This window comes from Acinonyx jubatus, chromosome E4, assembly GCF_027475565.1.
Source record: "Acinonyx jubatus isolate Ajub_Pintada_27869175 chromosome E4, VMU_Ajub_asm_v1.0, whole genome shotgun sequence".
Classification (NCBI taxonomy): Eukaryota; Metazoa; Chordata; class Mammalia; order Carnivora; family Felidae; genus Acinonyx; species Acinonyx jubatus.
In genome coordinates, this window is record NC_069395.1 from 21,303,570 (window position 1) to 21,327,180 (window position 23,611).

At 37.2% G+C, this 23,611-nt stretch overlaps 1 protein-coding gene across 1 annotated transcript in view; it reads left to right on the plus strand.

Moving 5' to 3' along the window:
- Nucleotides 1–23,611, plus strand: part of CDC73 (cell division cycle 73) — a 321,928-nt gene that overhangs the window by 213,211 nt on the left and 85,106 nt on the right. Inside the window, exon 23 of the mRNA XM_027074943.2 lies at nt 1,269–1,418. The gene's annotated coding sequence lies outside the window, so the exon portion shown is untranslated. The remainder of the gene's footprint in view (nt 1–1,268; nt 1,419–23,611) is intronic.

Here is a 23,611-nt window from a genome sequence, read left to right on the forward strand (position 1 = left end):
AGGGAAGACTTTAAAAATATTTTTTATTTAAAAATTTTCAGCATAGTTCTTGATTCTCAGATAGCTACACTGTTGCCTCCAAGGTCTCATGCACTCCTCTTGGTGCCTTCTATGGCTCCCCTCTTTACCTACACCTTTATCAGACACCAGTCTCTGCCTTAGTAGGGCACTTCCTGAGGACCAGTCACTTTGTTGTACTGACACCCAAGAGCTTTTCTCATGACCCATCTGCTTGTGATCTAGACTATTGCAAAAGACTTTGTTTTAAATCATGAAGTCTATTTCCTTGTAACCTTGGGACCATTCACTCTATTTTGACATATGAGAGACAGCCTTCTCTTTCAGTAGATTTGCAGCCCTATTGATAATTGATACTTCTATCCGTTGATGATGGAGCTTCTTAGGCTTGGATGATCAGCCACACCTATTTGTGAAGCTTTCTAAGATTTACTCATAGAATACGAGACGGATAGGATTTTACTTATTTCAATCCTACTGTGGTTCCTAATCATACATTAGAGTCTGGTACAGTTGCCTGTGTTGTGTTGTCGTTACTGTAGTCCATTTGATAGTGGTTGGTCTGCCAAAATGGTAGTGCCCATATAAAAAAAGGTCTGGATTGGTCATATGAAATTACCACCAAAGCAATGGAAGGGAGGTATTCCACCTATAAACCATTTTTGAAACTGTTAGCACCTGATGGACTTTCTTATTCCTCCAGATGCTGCTGGTGACCCCAACCACTGATACGTTAATGTTGTGTGTGTGTATACCCATTGTGTGTATTCAGGGAACAACTAGTAGCTAAATAAATTGTTATACTGAAAACTGATGAACAGTATTTGTTAGTATCCTTGCCTACCGCATGTCCCATTATAAATGTAGCCAATAAACTACATAACATCTGTTTCTAATGAGACTTATTTTTTAGTAAATATAACATGAAATTTACATTCAAATAAATATTGTATTCACTGAAAAAGAATTCTGATGTTGCTGCCTTTACTTAAAATGTCTTAAAATCTTCTTTATAGAAATGACCTTTAGAGGTTTTAGCAAATTCTTTTGCATATTCTCAATAGTGACAATTTTTTTTTTATCATTTCTTGGTGAGTTTGATTTTTGGAACTAGCCAAGAGTTATTTGTTGTGAACTATGGTAAATAAAGTGGCTGATAATGTTAGGTATTATAGTTTTGCAGAAGGAAATAAAACTGAATGTGATGATAAATAATGAGGTTTTTGTTTTGTTTTGTTTCGTGGCTCAAGCTGACTTCCTCAGATCTTCCTCGTCTCATCTACATAGCTGAAGAAGGAATGGTTGTGTGAATATCAATATGGTATTGATAAATGCCTGAAAAGCCTCTGACAATGTGTTTTCCAACCAGAAGGTTTGAACTTGAAACTCTCTCCCAAAAAGTGAGTAAAACCTCTTTTCTCTCCAAGAGACTTTACTGTAACTACTACCATGAGACATTTTGTGAAAAGGGGGATAATGTTTTTTCCCTCACTTTTGTATTTTCCACATCTCGTATTCTGCATGGGACATAGTGGTGTATTCAGTAAATATTTGTTGAATTAACAAAATGTAAACATGTTAACTTTTCTTTCCAATAAGCATTAGCACTACTGTTGGTGAAAGCAGTATTAACAAGATAACTTTTAGGTAATTATAAATTGTAAATGACATGTGACTAAATTTCTACTGTCAAATATAGATTATTTTTGCTTATATTAATATATTTTAAAAGATAATAAAAGTTGTCTCATAGTGGTCACCTAAGTAAGATATTTAGATTTTGTTATGATCTAGTGATATAGGGCAAGTATTCATAGGAACTATGATTTCTAACAATACTCTTGTTTCTCTACTGAGTAAGCAGGATGATCCTGCCAAAAGTTAGTTAGAACTGGTCATTGTTGACATGGTATATATACACAATGGAATATTACCCAGCCAAAAAAAAAAGAAATTTTGCCATTTGCAACAATGTGGATAGAGCAAGAGTCTATTATGTTAAGTGAAATAAGTCAGTCAGAGAAAGGCAAATACCATACGTGGAAATTAAGAAACACAAATCAGATGAACATATGGGAGTGGGGGAAAAAGAGAGAGAGAGAGAAACAAGCCACAAGAGACTCTAAAAGATAGAGAACAAATTGGGGTACCTGAATGGCTCAGTCAGTTAAACGTCTGACTCTTGATTTCTGCTCTGGGCATGATCTTGCGGTTTGTGGGTAGGTGGGATCAAGCCCTGTGTGAGGATCCACACTGAGCGTGGAGCCTGCTTAAGATTCTCTCTCTTTTTCAGTCTCTCAAAATAAATAAATAAATAAACAACAGCACAACAACAAAGAGAACAAACTGAGGGTAGATGGAGGGAGATGGTTGGGGGGGGGTGGGCTAGATGGTTAATGGGTATTAGGGAGGGCACTTGTTATGATGAAGACTGGTGTTGTATATAAATGATGATACACTGAATTCTACTCCTGAAACCAATATTGCACTGTGTGTTAACCAACTCGAATTTAAATAAGAATTTGGAAAGAAAAGAAAAAAAAAGGAACCGGTCGTTCTTTGCCCCAAAGCCTCTACTGGCTCCACATATGCTAAGATGGGCTCCCTTCAAGGAACCTTGGCCTGGCATTTCCCATTGCCCACATCCACTTTTGCAGATATCGGCACAACCAGGTTGTTTATTGTCTGCCAGTTTTAACTATAAACTATGGATTCTGGAAAATAGTTTTTCTAATTGTCTCATTGATCTTATGAGTTTTTCAGGAAAAATTAGGCTCAATATTGCAGTAAAATTATTTGAAACAAAATTAAGGTAAATAAAAAAGCAAAAACTCAGAAATGGTATTAACAGGTAGATAATTCTATTAGAAGTCATCATAGGTAGATTGAAAAGCCTGTCTTCACTGTAGGATTTTACCTCTTTTCAAGTAAAGGAAAGTAGTTGCAGAAACATGATTTTCTAATCTATTTAGTGTTGGTTGATTATTGAACATCTTGGCTTCTAAGTATGCTAATATTATGAAGTGACAGATTAATGGTCCTTCAATTTTATTGCCACATCTCTCTACCTTGTTATCAATTAGGTTTGTATTCTATTTCATATTCCTACAGCCACATTTGACTAATAAAATGTCTTCTAAGAGTGATGATTTGGTGTTATTTTAAGGCTGGTATACTTAGCCCAGAAGTAAATAAAAGAACATTGCCATTTTAGGAGATATACCTGAAAAACGAGAAATACAGAGATGTTTGTCAAAGGACGAATATTTAGTAGAACGAAAATTTTTATTTTCTCATTGCATCTGGGAGTATTAAAGAATATATTAGAGGATATATTGTAGAGACTATATCTTGCCTGTTTTTAACGGAAATATAATCTTGAAAATGAAAATACTGGTATATACCCTTAAGTGTAAATTTTACTTTAAGAAGATACATGATGTTAGTTAAGTGGGATATTATTAGAGTTTTATAAACTCTTTTGTTATCATTCCATTTCCATCAAGTTATGCAAAGAGTTTCTATTATAATGATCAAAATCTGATTCTTTTTTTTAATCCATGTCTCTTATTTGGATTATCTATGGGAAACCTGTTCCCAAGAGGGGATGTGTTGCAATGAAGTTTTATAAGGGAATATTTAGTGCTGGAAATTGGAATAGGAGCTGTATCACTACCCTTTAATTTTTGACCATAAAGATCATTTTCAGTAACTTTGTTTTGAGAGTTAAACTGTATTTTGTATTTTAGGTAGACTGGTGATTTGTTGCTGGTGTTTTATCAGGAGTGAGATTTGTAGAGGATTAGTAAGGTTAGGGGAGTTTTATTTTTTAATTCATTGCATAGAATACATAGCACTGAGATAAAAGGTGGTTTGCAACTGCACTTTGGAAGACAATAGTCATTTATTAGGCTTTTTTTTTTATTTGAACTTTTTTGTTATAACATTATTGCCACAAATCAAATAGGAAATCTCACAGTAAAGCTTTCTTTGTTATAGTCTTCAGAATATTACTCTTCTATTTTAAGCTTATACTAAAAATGTGATTTCAGAGTCCCAATATTCCAATACTTGACTATATCGTTCTTTCTGAGGTAGATAAAATGTTAGGATCAGATTTGTATCAGCTTCCATGTTATTAGTTTTCCTCTCACTTTCTTCTTTGGCTTTGGAAAAACAGCTGCCAAAGTTGGTTTGAGACCTTTTATGACTTCTCTCACTCAACAGATTCAACTATTTTAGTGTTGACCTTTGTCCTTCTCTCAGGGATAGAGATAACTTGATAGCACTAGTCACGGAGAAGGAAATTGAACATCAAGGATCAAGAGAAGTAAACTAGAGAGAAGCAATATCAGTGACTTTTAAGGCAAAAAAGAATGGAAATTCCCTCTGGGTATTTTCACATAGAATCAGGTTATAGAAGCAGATAAAAATATTTTATTATTTTCGTAGTTGTTTTTTTTTTTTTTTTTTTGTCTAGAAGCGTAAAAGGAGCTGAAGAGATGGATAGTCATAAAGTCTTACTTGAAAAAAAGAACTCTGATAATCTTGTTAGGCTGAATTTAGATTGTTACCAAATGTCTTTTTTCGTTTTACCTCTTCTACTTGTGAATATATTTCTAATTTCTTTCTGAATTTTGAGCATCTGTGTTTCACCTGAAGGCCCATGCCAGATAACTGAACAGATTGCTGGTTCTTTTATGGCCAAAACATTAATCCTTCTTCCACCACCCCCCCAATATATATGCCAATAATTAACGTATATTCACATAAAAGGAACATAATTATAGTAAAATCATCGCATCCCATGTGTTACCACTGAGATTTATTTTTACATGACATTTATCACTATCTGGTATGTTCTTGTTTATTTGTTTGCTTATTGTTTATGTTTTCCCATTAGATGGTAACTTTTATGAGAGGGAACATTCATTTTATAAACCTATATTCCTGTTACCTAGAGAGTGACAGACACACAGCAGATGTTAAATGTTGGTTGAATAAATGGATAAATGAATCACCCAACGCAGATATCGTCCATAGTGAAAGAGTGCCCTATCTTGACTTTGCAGAAAATTCTGACCACTGTTTGGAGATACTGAATGTCCAACTGCCTACTTGACTTTTCCACTTGGCTGACAGGAATCTGACATTTAGCATGTCCACAATATACCTCCTAATTTCGCAAACCAAATCCATTCTAAGTCAAATCCATGTTTTAATTATCTCAAGTAAATGGCTACTTGATTTCTTTTTTTCCTTCCCTCTCTGTATACAATCTGTCAGTAAGTTCAGACAGCTATACCTTCAAAAAATTTTTTTCAAATCTGTCTACTTTTCTTCACCTTTCCATTTTTCATGTGGACAAGCTACGACTGTCTTTCATGTGGACATCTGCAGTGGCCTCTAAATGGTTTCTCTGAATGCCCCTCTATCATCTGTTCTCTACAGTACCAAAAGTGGTATTTAAAATTCCTAAACCACTTCAGAATGCTTTCCCTCTACTATTAGAATAAATTCTGAACTCTTTATTGTGGTTTTAAGAACTTCTGTACTCTAAGTTCCTCCTCTTCCTCTGCCTGACCTTGTTCTACATTTCTCACTACCCTCCAGCCACAATGATGTTCTTCCTGTTCATCAACCAGGCTGTGGTCACTCCTGAACTTAGGGCCTGTTGAACTTACCATACCCTCTGTGTACATACAATGTTTTGCTCCCAATCTTGTCATTTCTAGCTCATTTTGTCATTCAAATGTCAGCTCCAGTCTACAAAAGTGGCCCAAATCATGTTCCATCACATTCCCTGATTTATTTTCTTTATAGAACTTAAACTACATAAAGTGATTGTGAACTTTCCTTCTGGAACAGAAACTCCATGAGAGCTGAGAACAAGGACTTTGTCTTTCTTATTCCATATTATATCCCAGGGTCTAGAACAGGGCCTTACATATAGTGTGCAGGTGCTCAGTAAACTACAATGTGTGGATATACATATGAACTTGCAGAGCACAAGACTTAGAAAGCTGAAATATCCTTACCCCTCTTTCCTTAGATATGGAAAAGTTTCAGACTTGCTAAAACTACCAACTGACACAGAGATAAGGTAGGAAGCAAAAGACAAATAGGTTTGTGAGCTCTAAGCTTATTGGGAGAAAGGCAGAGATAGGGAAAAGCCTGTGTGTTCAAGAGACCAGAGAAGTCAAGTGCCAGTGTGAGTGGTTCTGTTATTAGTATGAACGTGCAAGTCTCCATATTACTGTGCCTTCCTGCCAGCTGCCATTTCTCTGACACATTAGGGTGTCATCTTGAAAAGGCTACTTTCTGTAAATCTTACTTAAGCAACAGTGCTCTTTCTCTAAAAAAGGGAAAATTTCAATTAAGTTTTAGAAAGTAAGGTTATCTTGGAGATGTAAGTAATATGTTAACATTGTACTCATCTCTAAAAAGCTAAGTACATTAACTTGGAATGTGCTGAGCTGGTGGTAAATTGATATCCAGCCTGTAGCTGCCAGAGGATTTTTGTCTTTTGTTTCTTTTGCACAGGAGAGAAAATGCAAGGGAGCCCGGGTCAATTAATTGCCTGCTGGGGTACTGCCCTATCTGTTTCGGGCAGGGAAAACTGGAGAGGGCTGGCTGGTTTATTCTCTAAGTAGCTTCTTGCCGAGGGAGCTCAGTTTCAAAATCCTAGAAACCATATGTGTTAGTTTAATCAGAGTTTGGCCCTGAGGAGAATTAAAACGAAAGGAAATTCCACAATTAGAAGGTGTGGAAGTGGAAAGCCGACTAAATCAAGCCCTTAGAGAGGCAGTGTGGGTTGGTGAGATTACATTCTTAGGGCGTATAATAGGCCAAGGTTTTAATTTCCAGATTCTTTCACTTAAGAGCTTCTGTGTCTGAATTCTAGTGGAATGGAGGCCTTTCCAGTCTTTTCTCCCCTCCATTATAAGGGCCTCACCTTTGTAGTTCTTACCTACAAATGAAAAGGGGGAAAGCCCCAAGTTTACAAGAGGTCTCAATAGAGGTTTGTAGCAAAATCCTGAACAAAAAGCCTGACTTTGAAATGGGCTTTGTTCTCCTTCTTTCCCAGGACTTATTTCCTATTCTGTCAGGTTGGTTGGCTTTTTACTAAAAAATCAGAATAATGAAGAGAAGAAGGCTTCATGGAAGATCATAGGAGCCACTGTTTGTATTTATTTGGGACCCCTGAGGGAAACCTCTGCTAAAATAACTTGGTTATGAGTTATGAATTATGCATCGTTAATTAACACTGACACGTATCTGTGCACAGGGAAGTGGCCCAATCAGATGGAATGGGACAGGGGCCAAGCCTGGCCGCATTCCCAGTAAGGATGGAAAGATTGAAACTGAGTTTAGAAGTTTTGAGGGATAAATGGATGTCTAGTCTTAAACCCAGTACTAACATAAAAAAGTTCTATTTTAAATTTTTTGAGGACTCTTTATATTGTTTTCCATAGAAGCTACACCAGTTTACATTCTCATCAACGGTGTATGGAAGTGCTCTTTTCTCCACATCTTTGCCAGCACTTTTTATCTTTTGTCTTTTTCATAAAAGTGACTCAAGCAGGTGTGAGGTGATATCTCATTGTGGTTTGATTTGCATTTCCCTGATGGTAAGTGATGCTGAGCACCTTTTCATGTGTCTGTTGGTCATTTGTATGCCTTCTTTTGAGAAATGTCTGTTTGTATACTTTGCCCATTTTTCAATCAGGTTATTTGTTTTTCTGTTATGGAGTCTGAGTTCCTTATATATTTTGATACCAAACCCTTACCAGATATGTGGTTTGCAAATATTTTCTCCCATTCTAAGGTTGCTTTTTCACTCTATTTATTGTTTCTTTTGCTAAGTAGAAGTATTTAGTTTGATGTGATCCTATTTGCCTGTTTTTGCTTTTGTTGCCCATTCTTTTGATGGTATAGCCAAGACCAATGTCAAGTTTGGGCTGTACATTTAGAGGTTTTTTTCCATTTCTTTCTTTTTTTTTTTTTTTTTACATTTAAGTTTTGAATCCATTTTGAGTTGATTTTTGTATATGTGTAAGGGTCCAATTTCATTATTCTGCCTGTGGTTATCCAGTTTTCCCAACACCATTGATAGGACTATCTTTTCCCTATTGTTTGTTCTTGGCACCCTTATCAAAGTTCAGTTGACCCTAAATGGTTGAATTCATTTGTAGTTTTCTTATTCTGTTGTATTGGTCTATATGTCTGTTTTTATGCCAGGACCACACTGTTTTTATCCTACTTCTGAATATATAGTCAAAAGGAAATGAAAATCAGGATCTTGAAGTGATATCTACACTCCTGGGTTCACTGCAGCATTATTCACAATAGCCAAGATATGGAAACAACCTAAATGTCTGTCAAGCTAATAAATGGGTAAAGAAAATGGCATATTTATATATGCATATACATATACACCATGTATTAGCTTTTGGAATATTAGTTTTTGTTAATAGTTAATTGTGGACACTTCATAGTACATACATACATTAAGACATCAAATTGTATACCTTAAATATATACAACTTTGAATTGTCATTTATACCTGAATAAAGCTGGGGGGAAGAAACAACTAAAAAAAAAAAAGAAAAGAAAAAAAGAAACCCAGCATTAACGTTAATGTGGGAGGAGCATATAATAAAAAAAAAAAATAAGAACAGCACAAAGACAATAACCCGCTAATAAGCAAGTAGTAGAGGTCTAGAAATGCTTTTTTTTATGATTTACATATACATTGGTTACCTCTACGTTCCTCAGGACCTTTATTGCAGTGTTCCTTTCCTCTAACACTCCTTCCCCCCCTTCCCCAAATCTGTGAATAGCTCTTCAATTCAATTCAATTCAATTCAATTCAATTCAATTTTGAGCCTATGATTTGCTATGTACTAGGGAGAAAGTGATGAACAAACTAATCTGTACTTCAAGGTATTTAAATATCTAGGTAAATAAATATACATGTACACAAATTTAATTTTATATAGTATTTTACATATAATAATATAAGTATGTTCAAGACGCACAGATAAGCACTGATGCAAAAAAAAAATGTTTAAGCCCATGTGAGGTGTTCGAGGTGTTAAGAATGAGATGTTTAAATATATTTAGAAAGAGGACTGTGGAGGTGCTAACCAGCTGATTGATCACTGTATTACTGTGGGCATGATTTTCTTTTTCAGAGGGTAGAAAGACTATTTTAGTCTAGCTCTGTTTTATTCATTTCTTAGATCTAGACTTCTTAATAGAAAATTTGAAATCAGTGATAATGTTATATTTATGTAACTCCAGTATAATTAATTAGAACATGAACTTTTAAATAAGAATGTCAGTGACATAAAACAGGTTCTTTTTGACACAATAAAGAAAAATGATAGTCTATTGGTTTTTTTGCATGGTTTGTCAGGTTTAATTCTTGTTTGTACTTAGATCTTTTTTTTTTTTTAAAGGTAGAATCAGAATGTGTTTTAGAAAAAAATGCACCAATGTATGATAAAACTCATTTTATAAATGGACTTAAACCAGGACTCGGCTTAGATTAGTTTGTTCAAGCTAAGCTCCTTTGAATTCTAACTTCCGTGCAACACTTTGGCTGCTGCATAAGCAGGGATTTATCTGAGACTGGTGCAATAAACTAAAATGGTTATTAGATTATCTTAAATTGAAACGATATGATAATCCATGTTGAAATTAGAGGAATTTGGAGTTCCTCTTTTTCCCTTTACTCAGTAACGACTTCATTTTAAATTATGTTATTCAAAGGCTACTGGAGCTTTTATAAATTATTCATTTGCAAAGATCTAGCTATTTCAAGCCACATCCCCTGAAACAGAAGGGGTTGGGTAAGATGGTTTCATTTTGCCAAAGCATTCATAAATATCCCTTTGCCATACTTCCGAAACAAATTTGGATGTCTGTTAGCTTACAGGACACTTATATGCCACTACCAGGTTATCTCATCTAATAGTTCCCCTTTCTAGAACAACCTGAGAGTGAGCTTTTTCTCATTCTGATTATGTCACTAACTTCTAAACTGAGAGAAAAATTAACTGTATCTCTGGGAATTTCAGCAATTCTTGCATCTTCCTAGGCAAGCCAGCCTTTTCCTTAACATTTGTGATCTGTCTTGTAGGAGAAGCAAGAGCTGTTTTCTTTTTGTGTTTTCCTATTTATGTATATTTCAATAGTAATATACTTAATCTCTGAGATCCTCTTGTTTGTGTATTTTTGTTACAGTTAAGATGACTATATTAATTAGGAATCTTTTCTTTTCTTTTCTTTTTTAAAGATTTCATTTTTAAGTAATCTCTACGCCTAGCATGGGGTTCCAATTGACAACCCCGAGAGCAAGAGTCATGCACTCCATTGACTGAGCCAGTCAGGCACCGCAGGAATATTTCTTCTTTTTCCTTTTTCTTTTTCTTTTTCTTTTCTCTTTCTTTCTTTCTTTCTTTCTTTCTTTCTTTCTTTCTTTCTGTTTTTTTTTTTTTTTTTCTGTAGACCAGGATTATTTCTAAGCAAGGTATTTTCTGGGTAGATTTCTGTTAGTCTGAATCAACCCTCTCCATTATTGGACACAGATGCACCTGGTAATCAATCATCTATAATTATGCTTTGGAAAAACCTCATATGCAGACATACTCAACTTGTCATAGATATAATTTACAAGTAATTCTACAAAATTTATATTCTGTAATCTCTTTGAAAGATTTACTCAGTGACTGAAAAGATTGCTTCTCTTCCTGATAACCAGTATTATTTAGTAAAAATGGTGCTATTTAGTATAATATTATCAAACTTTGTTAGGTTTCGAGTTCTGAGTCATTTATCCTTTTCCTATCCTTCCCCTTCAGTGCAGAAAGTCCCTTGCGTGACCTTGTGGTGAGACTTGGAGACAGGTGGGGGTGGAGAATCAGAACCTAGAATTGCATTTCCCTAAGAATGGCCTGAGAGCAGCCTAAACGGAAGAGGTAGCAGATTCAAAAGGTCATGGGAATGAAGCCAGAAAGCCTCAAGTAAGGAGGAATGAGTCAGTGATAAGCAAAAGCAACAAATGCAGATCGACTAATTCTGTAAGAAATTTGATCATGAAGTTGAGGAGATCAAAGAATGGAATGGAATGAGGAAAGTTTCTTTAAAGGTAGAATAGATTTGAGCATATTTACCTAGAAGAAGAGCCAGTGCAAATGGAGAGACTGTTAAAAATTCTTGGAGGAAGATAGAAGGAAAAAGTTCAGGAGCTCATGTGGAGGGGTTAGCAATTGCAAGGAAGCAGAATACCTGTTGAGAGAGTAAAATGAGGGGAGAAAGAATTATGGAGATACAGAATGTGATGGTTAATTTTATGTGTTAACTTGGTCAGGCTATGATACACAATTGTTTGGTCAAAAAACAGTCTGGGCTTTGCTGTGAAGGTATTCTTTTAGATGTGATTAACATTTAAATGTAGTGGACTTTGGGCAAAACAGATTGTTTTTCATAAAGTGGGTAGGCCTCATCTAATCAGTTGCAGGCCCTAAGAGCAAAGTCTGAGGTTCCTGTGAAAAAAGGAATTCTGCCTACTGATGGCTTTTGGACTTGAGCTGCAATATCAACTCTTCCCGTAGTCTCCAGCCTAATACATTTGCCAGTCCCACATTTGTGTGAACCAATTCCTTAAAATAAATCTCTGTTTCTGCATATATGTTGGTTCACAATCTTAGGAATCTTCTGGGTGAAATATGAAACTGGCTCCTGTCTGTACATGGAGGACAAGGAGAGACCTAAGAAAGAGACCACTCCAGATTGGTAGGTAGCAGTCTTATTAGGCAAGGGGACTTAGATATGAGGTTTATCTTGGTAGGCCATGACAAGTCGATTTCACCTACCTGCCAGAATCATAAGAATCTATACAGAAAGCTTAGAAGGTTCAGTCACGTATTAAGTCCATATAGTCTTAATAACACATACTCTCTCAAGGCTGCATCCTTGAAGCGGCTCCTAGTGCAGGAATAGTGAGTGGAAGGTACATTCCAAGAACGAGGGCAGTATTTAAGGAGACTTGGATTGCTCAGGTTCAGCTTGAGGGTCAAGCAGCAGTCATGTCCTTACAGTGACCTTCAACAATGTATATATATCCTGCTGGTTCTGTTTCTCTGAAGAACCCTGACCAATACATAGATTCAGGAAGAAGTGGAAAGGTTTTGAAGATGCTCAGGTTAGTGATGTCAATATTTTTGGTAAGATGGGGACATATGTAATGGAAATGAGGCGGAGGCTTGAAAGTAGAAGAGTTTTCAAAGAAGTTTTAGGTGGGTATATGAAACTATGAATTCTTCCACAGCAGGAAGCTTATCTTATTCATTTTGTATCCTAAAATCATAGCACAATAGTTGGCATTATGAAAGTGCTCAACAAATGCCTGTTGTTTGTCAAATAAGCTGAAGAAAAAGATGATGAAGGGCTCAGCTAAGATTTGCTGCTATAAACTCATGATGAATAAATTGTGACAGCTTTATAATTTTTTATAATAACATTAGTTCTTTGGAAGTTTCATCAGAAAAAGTGAACTATGGGAATCAGCACATGGAGACCTACTGAGGGTCAAGAGATCAAGGACAACCAGTATGGCAGTAAATAAACTATGTATTGTGAAAATGGCACAATGAGAACCAGGCTGGGTAAAAAAGTAAAAGAAGACATATTGGGATGATTGGTCTGAGAACTGGAAGGAACCAAAGGATTAAATGCCTTAATGGAGATAGGGAGGATGTTTAATGGGAGAAGTAATCTAGAGAGATGGGAAGAAAGGGAGTATTTGTCTATCAGCTTCATAATTTTCAGGATCATTGTGGTCAGACAGTTTCAAGTGGGCAAAGTAGGGGTAACATAAAGACTGGTATTATTGGGGGGTGCCTGGGTGGCTCAGTCATCTAACTCTTGATATCGGCTCAGGTCATGATCTCATGATTATGAGATCAAGCCCTGTGTCAGTCTCCATGCTGAGCATGTAGACTGCTTGGGATTCTGTCTCTCCCTCTCTCTTTCTCTCTGCCCCTCTGCCACTTGCATGTGTGCTTTCTCTCTCTCTCAAAATAAATAAATAAACAAGCCTAAAAAAGAAGATTGGAATTCTTCAAAGAATATACTTTTATTTTGCTATTTATACATATTGGAATTCCTTAATGTATAATATATACTTTATTATTGCTATTTTAATTTTGCTATTTATACATATTTTAATTACTTAGTATATAGTTTAATAAGGTTCTGACAAACAGAAAATATAGTCAGTAATTGCATAGCATTACCTACTTTGATTATGAAACATTATCTAGAGTAACAAAATACTTCATTAAGTGTGGGATCTTTCTAGACTCCAGTCAGGGTGTTGAGTATTAAGAGCACTGAACTTGGAATTAGAAGACCTTGGAATGAGGCTTTTCCATTTGCTAGATGAGTGAACTTGGGCAATTCATGTAATCTCATTAAGTTTTTATTTTACCAAAGATGAATGATAATGGTTAGGATTATTGTAAAAATTTGATGAAATATATAGGAGCCCCTTTCAACTGTGAAGTTTAAATATTTGTAACAAATATTAATTAAACACGATATTTTCCTTCAAGGAACATTTTACTTGAAAAAGATGCTTAAGGGTTCATTTTTAGTATGACAATGGCATAATGAGGTTAAAACATCTTAATTATGTTTACTAATTTTATTATATTTAGCAATTACAAATATTTGAGAGATAATTATATATAGTTTAATCTAATGTAAACCAAAACCAAAACACAGATTTAAAAAGCCCCTGAATGTACTTTAAGTGTTGTGATTTCCCTTGTTTTTGGAAGAATAACTCTTATGGTTCTTCCTGCTAACAGCAGTGATGGAGTAGATTTGTGTGTGTGTGTGTTTAATTAACTTTCAATAAAATAAAATCCTAGACATGGAAGAGTAACTATAAATTGTATATACTCTGAATACAGTTAAAGTTAACCAAAAGGATTCATTTCATGTTAGACTGTAAGCCAGAAATAATGGAAAAGTAAGTGCAATATACAAGTGGAAAATAATACACTTAAAAATTTTTTTTAATGTTTTATTTATTTTTTTAAGACAGAGAGAGAGCATGAGTGGGGATGGGGCAGAGAGAGAGGGAGACACAGAATCTGAAGCAGGCTCCAGGATCTGAGCTGTCAGCACAGAGCCTGTTGCGGGGCTCGAACTCCTGAACTGTGAGGTCATGACCTGAGCTGAAGTCGGACACTCAACCGACTGAGCCATCCAGGTGCCCCGGAAAATAATACACTTTATATAATATCATTTCACTAAATGTTAATTTAATTTTTTATAGTTAATGTTGTAAGTTCAGAGGTTCAGTCTCCTAATAGAATTCCTAGGCAGATGTTAAATATCTACCCCTAATTAACAAATCTTAACTTGAATGTTAAGCCCCTGTGTAATCAACATGATATTTAGTATTAAATATTTGAACAGTTAACAATCATAATTTTCTGCACCTGAGGTGACACTTAATGTATTGTATAAGACCTGTCATGACACTGTGCAACAGGAAATCCTTTTCACTTTAGAATCTGTGGAAGAAGGAATTCTTTCCATTAACATAGCTTCAAATGATCCCCGATGCTCTGGCACACATTATCCAAGAGAACAGAACCCAGGTCTTGGCAGGAATCAAGAAAGAGAGCACATGTGCAGAGAACATTCAGATTAGAAATAAAGAGAATTTGGAATTCTTGCAGCATTTCTGAGGGCATTAGGGTATAAACAGGTGTACTGCAACCAAAACTAAAGTGTGGGGGTTAAGTGAGGTAGGATCTTACTTCTCTCTCAGATAACAGAGAGTAAAGTATGCAGGTAGTCCAGGGAAGGTAGCATGACCTGATCAGTGAGACTATCCAACCAAATATGCTGCTTGGTAGTGACTTTTTTTCAGTAGATTTAGGGCAGCTCCTTTAAGTGTCCCATTTCCCAGCCACCGAGGAGCGTGAAAGGGGAAATGAAAGGTGAGCCTCTCTTTTTGTGGATGTGACCCAGAGATTGCTCATACTGCTACCATTCACATCTTCTGTCTAGAATTTACAAGGTCACACTTAACTGCAAGAAAGTCTGGGTGACGTACTTTCTAACTGGGAAAGTTTATGCTCTATAATTGGTGGTGTCATCGTTTCCTCTTCCGTCTCCCACCACCGGCATGTAATCTGTAAGTGAGTCTGATAGTTTGACTTCCAAATGATTTCCATTATTTTCCATATTCCTAACAATACTCTACATCCCTTGCCTGGCCTACTGTGATAACCTAACTGGTTTGCTTGCTTCCACTCTTGCCTCATTAAGTCATTTCTCACAGAGTAGTCACTGAATTTTAAATATATAAACCAAAGCTCATCACTCTTCTTTTTAATCCCTTTGGTGTCTACTCATTTCTAGAGAGTAAAGTATAAACTCTCCATCATGACCCATAGGACCCAGCAATGTCCAGGCTCTAGTCTATCCAGCCCCATTCTTGTACTATGCTTTTGCCTGGTCAGCATGTTCTGGCCACTCTGGCTTCTACCTTTTTCTAGAGCACATTCCCAGCCTCAGACCTTTAAACCCACTATTCCTTGTCTAAGAAATTTTTTTGCGAGGATCTCTGTGTGGCTGGCTTACCCTCACCTCTTGACATTCAGCACAAATGTCATCTCTTCTGAGAACCTTTCCTGACTGCTTTAAGCAGATATCTTGTTTCCAGTTACTCCTTATCAGCCACCTTGTTTATTCCCTTCATAGCACTTATTAAATAATATAACAAGCTTATTTGTTTACTTATAGATTAATCAATTGTCTCTTGATTAGAAAGTGATCCTTAAGAGGAAAGTCTGATTTTTACCTCTGATTCTTGACACTGGAACATAAATAGAGCTTAACAAATGTCTGTCGAATGAATGACTAAATGGAATTGATGAATTTCATATGCTTCTTACAAATAGAATGAGGTTTTGAAGATTATGCCTGCCCATGGTGGGAAAATCAGGTACAAAGAACCTTATACAAATTTACCTCTATTAGTTTCATTTCTGACTTGGGTGTACTGCATGTTATACCTGAGCCATCAATTTATCAACCTCAGATGGTATTTGGAGTTTTAGCCATTTTCCTCTGTAGCAGGTTGAATGGTAGACCTCCAGAAGTTATGTTCATGTCTTAATACCTGGATCCTGGGAATGCTCAGTTACTTGAAAACGGGTCTTTGCAGATGTGGTTAAGGTTCTTGAGATGAGATCATCTTAGATTAGCTGAGTGGGCCCTAAATCCAATGACTAATGTCTGGTAAACGTAGAAGGAGATTTGAAAAACTAGACAACATGATGGGAAAAGAGAGGCAGAGATTGGAGTTATGCAGCTATATGCCAAAGGATGCCTGAGCCACCAGAACCTGGAAGAAGCAAGGAAGGTTTCTCTTCCAGAGCCTTTGGGGTGATTGTGGCCATGCTGTCAACCTGATTCAGAGTTCTGGCTTCCAGAAGACAGAAGATTTCTGTTGTTTCAAGTCACCTGAATGATTTCTTAGTATAAGTATGACACAAATATTGCCTGGAACATCCTTATACTAAAAAATTATTTGTTATTTATATTAAATTCTAATTTAACTTGGAATTCTGCATTTTTATTTGCTAAGTCTGGCAATTTTACTCTAATCCCAAGAATTTGTGAAAAATGAAGAATTGGCTGGGAATGATATATAGATTCTGCCAAGTAAGAATTGGCATCAAAAAAATTTTTTTAAGTCTATTAAGTAACTAAAAGAAAATGAAATTGGTGTCATGGGAGTTTTAAATATGCTACAAAATCCTGAAATTTTGCCCAGAAAATTAACTAAGCAAAATGCTTGGAAATATAAAAGATTTCTGATGCTCTAAATCTGATCTAAAACTATCTCAGGAGTGGCTAATTTGTTTCTTATGATTATAAAAAGTAAGAACTAAATTCCATCTGATCCTGGCTTAATTTTTTTACATCTCAGGGGAATTAAGATTGAATTAATGACTGTCTCTTATTTCTACTACCAACAGTTTATTAGATTCAGCATGAAAATAGGTAGATTAGGGGCGCCTGGGTGGCTCAGTCGGTTGCGCGTCCGACTTCGGTTCAGGTCATGATCTCGCGGTCTGTGAGTTCGAGCCCCGTGTCAAGCTCTTTGCTGACAGCTCAGAGCCTGGAGCCTGCTTCAGATTCTGTATCTCTCTCTCTCTCTGCCCCTCCCCTGTTCATGCTCTGTCTCTCTCTGTCTCAAAAATAAATAAACGTTAAAAAAATTTAAAAAAATAAAAAAAAAGAAAATAGGTATATTAAAGCACAGAAATTAAAAAAAACTTAGACTGAAAATAGCCTTCAATGGTGCACATTGAGAGGTGGTCTTCCCTGGGGGTGTGCAGGTGTTTCCAGCAATGAGTGAGGAACTTCTACAAGACCATTATTTCTTGTGATGCCTCAGGAGCAACTAATACCACTCATGAGGCAAAATTCTGGTTTCCTCTGTTTAAATTTTGTATTCTTAATGTTTGTAGTCACTTCTTTTTTTCCCTTGTGAGTTTTTAAGCACAAATACCATGCAAGCTATTAAATAAGTAATTAAACCTATTTCAGGATCCGTGGAATAGGCAAATGGGGTGGGGGACAGCAGTGGGGGGAGAGAGAAAGAGAGTAAGAACAGAGCACCGAAATGGCCCACATCTCAGTTTTAGTTAATGAGAGACTAAGTGAACTGGGTGGATTTCATATGTCTCTTACATTTGCCCATGGTGAGAAAATTAGGTAAAAAGAACCTTATGTAAAGGTTTTCTTCTATCAGCTTTATTTCTGACTAAAGTGTGCTGAATGATATACCCAAGCAAAAGACAGCTTCACCTCCTCTGTTACAATTGAACAATTAAGAGTCTTTAGGCAGGCAAGGATAGAGAGAGAGAGAAGGAAAACTGAGAAACACCAAATAGTGGATGATTCTTGGTGCTGCTGGAGGTCCCAGAGTCTCTAGGGAGGTCCTGGTGGGAGGCTGTGCTGGCTTCTAGAGGCTTCCGTGGTAGCATCTGGAACTAGGGCTGAGGTCACCGAGCTCTTAGAGTCCAGGCTGAGGACAAGGAGTGGATCCACTTCACCAGACTGGGCTGCCTGGTTAAGACATGAAGATCAAGTCTGTGGAGGAGATTTGTCTCTTCTCCCTGCACATCAAGGAATTTGAGATCATTGACTTTTTCCTGGGGCATCCTTTCTAGGATAAGGTTTTGAAGATTATGCCTGTTGTAAAAGCAGACCTGTGTTGGCCAGTGGACCAGGATAAAGGCATTTGTCACCAACAGGGATTACAATGGACATGTCAGTCTGGGTGTTAGGTGCTCCCAGGAGGTAGCTCTTCCACCCATAATGCCAACTCTTCATCATCCTGTATAGCAAGGCTACTGGGAGAACAAGATCAGCAAACCCCATACCATCCCTTGCCAGGAGACCAGCCACTGTGGCTCTGTGCTGGCACCCTGCACCCCACCACCGAGAGGCACTGTCATCATCGAGACCACTGTGCTATACCTTGGCCAGGGGCTATACTACTGTCCTGTGCGACCTCACCAAGGCCACCTTTGATGCCATAGCCAAGACCTAGAGCAAAAATAAATAGAAATTATATTTATATTTGAAAAAACTCCTAAAACTAGAACTGCCCTGTGAGTCACTAGTTATACTTCTGGGTATGTATTTATTTGAAGAAAACAAAATATTCCCTTGAAAAGGTATCTACACCCCCATGTTCGCTGCAGCATTATTTACAATAGCTAAGATATGGAAACGATCTAACTGTCCATGCATGTATAAATGGGTAAAGAAAATATGGTATATGTTTATAATGGAATATTATTCAGCCCTAAGGAAATGAAATATCACCATTTGCAAAAACATGGATGGATCTAGAGGGTATAGTGCTAAGTGAAAGAAGTCAGACAAAGAAAGACAAATACCACATGATCTCATTTATATGTGCAATTTAAACCATACCAAACCAAACCAAAGAAACACCAAGCTTAGAGATACAAAGAACAGATTGGTGGTTACCAGGGGTCAGGGGTGTGGTTGTGAAATGAGTAAAGGGACTCTAAAGTTACAAACTTAGACAGTTTGTAAACGGTTATAAACTGGCTCAGTCAGAAGACCATGTGATTTTTGATCTTGGGGTCATGAGTGCAAGCCCCATAATGGGTGTAGAGATTACTTAAAAATAAATAAAAAACTAAAATAATTCATCAGGATATAATATACAGCATGGCAACTATAGTTAATACTGTATTGCATATTTGAAAGTTGATGAGAGAAGAAATCTTAAAAGTTCTCATTACAAGAAAAAATTCTGGGAGCAGCTGGGTGGCTCAGTGGGTTTAGTGTCTGGTTCCTGATTTTGGCACAGGTCATGACCTGAGGACTGTGGGATTGAGCCCCATATTGGGTTCTGTGCTGAGCATGGGGGCTGCTTAAAATTCTCTCTCTTTCTTCCTCTTCCCCCTCCCCCACTTGTGCTCTTTCTCTCTCTCTCTCTCTCAAATTAAAAAAAAAAAAATTAAATAAGAACTCTGTAACTATGTATGGTGAGAGATGTTAGCTAGATTTGTTGTGATGATCATTTTACAATATATACAAATATTGAATCATTATGTTTTACACCCAAAACTAATGTTTTATGTCAATTGTACCTCAATTAAAGAAAAAGGAAGGGGGGAGGCCTGTATGTGTAGGGGGTAGGGTGGGGGTGGGAAAAGGGGCAGGGACTGTAGGTGAAGAAGGTAGAGACTTTGCAAAGAGGTTATCACAGTAGAAAAGCCAAGAATTTGGTAATGACTTTTTTTGAAAAATTTTTAACGTTTATGTATTTTTGAGAGAGAGACAGAGAGACAGAGTGTGAGCAGGGCAGGGGCAGAGAGAGAGAGGGAGACACAGAATGTGAAGCAGGCTCCAGGCTCTGAGCTGTTAGCACAGAGCCCCACACAGAGCTCTAACTCATGAACTGTGATATGATGACCTGAGCCAAAGTCGGCTGCTTAACTGACCGAGCCACCCAGGCACCCCGGTAATGATTTTCTACCAAAGACAGAGCAATAGGGAGTTAATGATCATCGGTAAAGGAAGTTTCTGAAGGGTTTGGTGTTTATTCATTAACTTATTCCTCAATCATTTATTGACTACTCAGTATGTATGTCAGGAATTGTGTTAGATGTGGGGGTTTCTCCAGAGAAAAAGTGTTAAGCTCCTGGCTTTAGAGAATGGACAGTATGGAGAGAGGAGAAAGATATGCTACAAAAAAAAAAAAAAAAAAAGTACAATACCAGTGAAGTGCTGTCACAATGGAAATGTTTATAGGGTGTAGTGGACATACCAAAAAAATGGGCATAGAAGGGAGGGAGGAGGATGTGGGTATCAAAATCTTTACAGTGTTCGTGCCCAGGTTAAACTTCTGCGTTTTGTTAGATTAATCTGTTCTCTGAGATTAGGCACATGTTTTAAAGGAGCTAGTGAAGATTCTGAGAATCATATTTATGAGAAGCTACCCTATATCAAGTGCTTCTTATGTGCAGGCGCTATATATTTACGTTAATCCTCACCATAACCTTAGGAAGTAGAGAGTCTTGTGTCCATTTTACAGGTGAGGACGTTTAGGATCAGAGATCTGTAAAAATTATCTGGGTTAGCACAGTGATGGAACCAAAAACAAACTTTTGATTGCCATGTTTTCCATTTTGCCTTGCTGTCCGTGTATTAGAAGACACACATACCAATAGTTGCTTTGTTCTTCAGTGTGTCCTACTTAATGTACTGATGATTTCATAGTTAACTTTCAGCTGTTTTAATGGAGAGAAATCACTTTCCTTGATGAAAGCAAAACTTCACAGTCACCGATTTAAGCGGCTGTGCTTTCTGCTAGAGCCACATAGTCTCTGTGACGTCCGAGGCCAGATTTCATCAAAAATCCCCAATCTAAAGTATAGTTATCAGAGAATGTGGTGTTTTGACTCACCAAATATAGATAAGGGTTTGTCTGTCTCTCTCTTTAAAAAAAAAATAACTTCCGTATGCATTTTTCTGGGGATAGTGATTCTGAAGTTTTATGATATGTTACCCTGAAAAGTTTAAGAACCATCAGGGTGGAGTGTGATGAGAGGTCAGGATGGAACCTGAGACACCGCAGAAAAAGCTGCGTGAAAGAGAAGAATCAAAGTCTCAGAACAGAACCCTGGGGGATGCCAACACAAGGGAAATCTCATCAGCCGTTCCTGGGCTCTGAAGTTTCAACTGCTTTTTTAAAACAAAATATTTATGTACATATGCATGCATGTATGTATGTACGTAGGTATTTAGAGAGAGGGGGGCGGGAGAAGGGCAGAGGGGGAGAGAGAGAGAGACTCTTCAGCAGGATCTCCTCTCAGTGCAGAGCCCAACACAGGGCCCGATCCTGTAACGCTGGGATCATGACTTGAGCTGAAATCAAGAGTCAGGTGCTCAACCGACTAAGCCATCCAGGCTCCCCTTCAACTGCTTTTTTATTCTGCTGCATTTTTCCTAGTGTGGATTCTGGGAAAAGAAAGGCCTGGCATCTGGGAGACTGGCCCACAGACACTGATAAGGTTTGGGAGTAGAAATAACAAATTAAAAGGGAGAGGACTAATGAGCATTTAGTTGGACTTCAGGCCTAGGGGTTTTTGGAAACACTATTCTCAGACTTTTCTGAAACCTAGAAATGTGCAATTACACCTTCAGTAAAGAAAATTAATAAATATAATCCTTTCAGTGTAAAGAATTCTTGTCCATGGAACATGTAATTGCTTTTTATTCATCAGGCTACACGGGATAAGACGAAATCCAAGTCCAGCATTGGCTTCACCTGGTGAAATGAAGATAAAGGACAAAATGTCTTTTGAAGTACAAATAGAGTATTCATTTTTAATTCATGCTTTCCGCAAATACATTATATTTTGAAAGGTTTTCACGCCAGTTGGACTAAGAACAATTCAAGTTTGATCCTGTATCTGTTTTTTGTTTTTTTTTAATACTTACACTAGCAACACTTTGACTTTGTCCTCACAGTTTGTTTTGCTACTTTTCTTTACAGTCTTTTTAGGGGAGAAATTCAGGAATTTTGTTACAGAGTGATACAAAATGAATGATACCAATAATCAGGAAAGAGAAGGCATAGGACTCTCTATCACCAATAATTTTCTGAGTATTTACTCATTGGCCAAATATTACATTTCTCTATCTCTCAAAATAAAAAAATAAAAATAGTTTAAAAAAGGCACCTGCCTGGGTGGCTCAGTCCGTTTATGTCTGGCTCTTGATGTCTGATCTCACGGTTTGTGGGATTAAACCCTGTGTTGGGCTCTGCACTGACAGTGTGGAGCCTGCTTGGGATTCTCTCTCTCCCTCTCTCTCTGCCCCTCCCTGGCTTGCTTTCTCTCTATTTCTCAAAATAAATTAAAAAATTAAAAAATAGTTTAAGTATTGTATTTATACCCTGATCAGTTATCTTTGTGTTGGTAACTGTATTAGCTTTCTACCACTGTATAACAAATAGCCCCAGGCCTCGTGTTTTATTTATTTATTTATTTATTTATTTATTTATTTATTTATTTAAAAAAAAAAAGTTTTTTAATGTTTATTTATTTTTGAGACAGAGAGAGACAGAGCATGAACGGGGGAGGGGCAGAGAGAGAGGGAGACACAGAATCGGAAGCAGGCTCCAGGCTCTGAGCCATCAGCCCAGAGCTCGACGCGGGGCTTGAACTCACGGACCGTGAGATCATGACCTGAGCCGAAGTCGGACGCTTAACCGACTGAGCCACCCAGGCGTCCCCCCAGGCCTCGTGTTTTAAAAGAAATAGTTATCTCACAGTTTCCTTTGATCAGGAGTGGCTTAGCTAGGTGATTCTGGCTTGAGGTTTCTTGTGAGGTTGCAGTTAATATGGAGGTTGGGGCTGCAGACATCTGAAGGCTTTGCAGGGCCTAGAGAGCTAATTCTAAGATAGCTGATTTGCATGGCTATTGACAGGAGGCCTTAGTTTCTTGTCAAGTGAATTTCTTTATAGTATTTCTTGAGTATCTTCATGACACAGCTGCTAGCTTCCTCCAAACTGAGTGACCAAGGAAAGCAAGGTGGAGGTCTTAACGTCTTCTATGACCTAGCTTGGGGGTCCCATTCTGTCATTGCTGCAACATTCTATTGGTTACCGATGTCTGTTCTGTGCAAAATGTGGGAAACTATATAAGAGTGTGAACACTAGGAAACAGAGACTGTTGGGGGCCCTTATGGAGGCTGGTCATCACAATAATGAAAACTATTTCTTAAATGTCCTCCTGGAGTTTGTAAATTCCATTAAAACTGTCATCACCACCACTATCACCACCAAGCATGCTGCTTTATTTTTCCCCAGTTTTATTGAGATATAATTGCCATTTAACATTGTATAACTTTAATATATACAACATAATGATTTGATATATGCACATACTGTGAAATGATTACCACATGAAGTTTACTTAGTATCTGTCACCCTAGCAT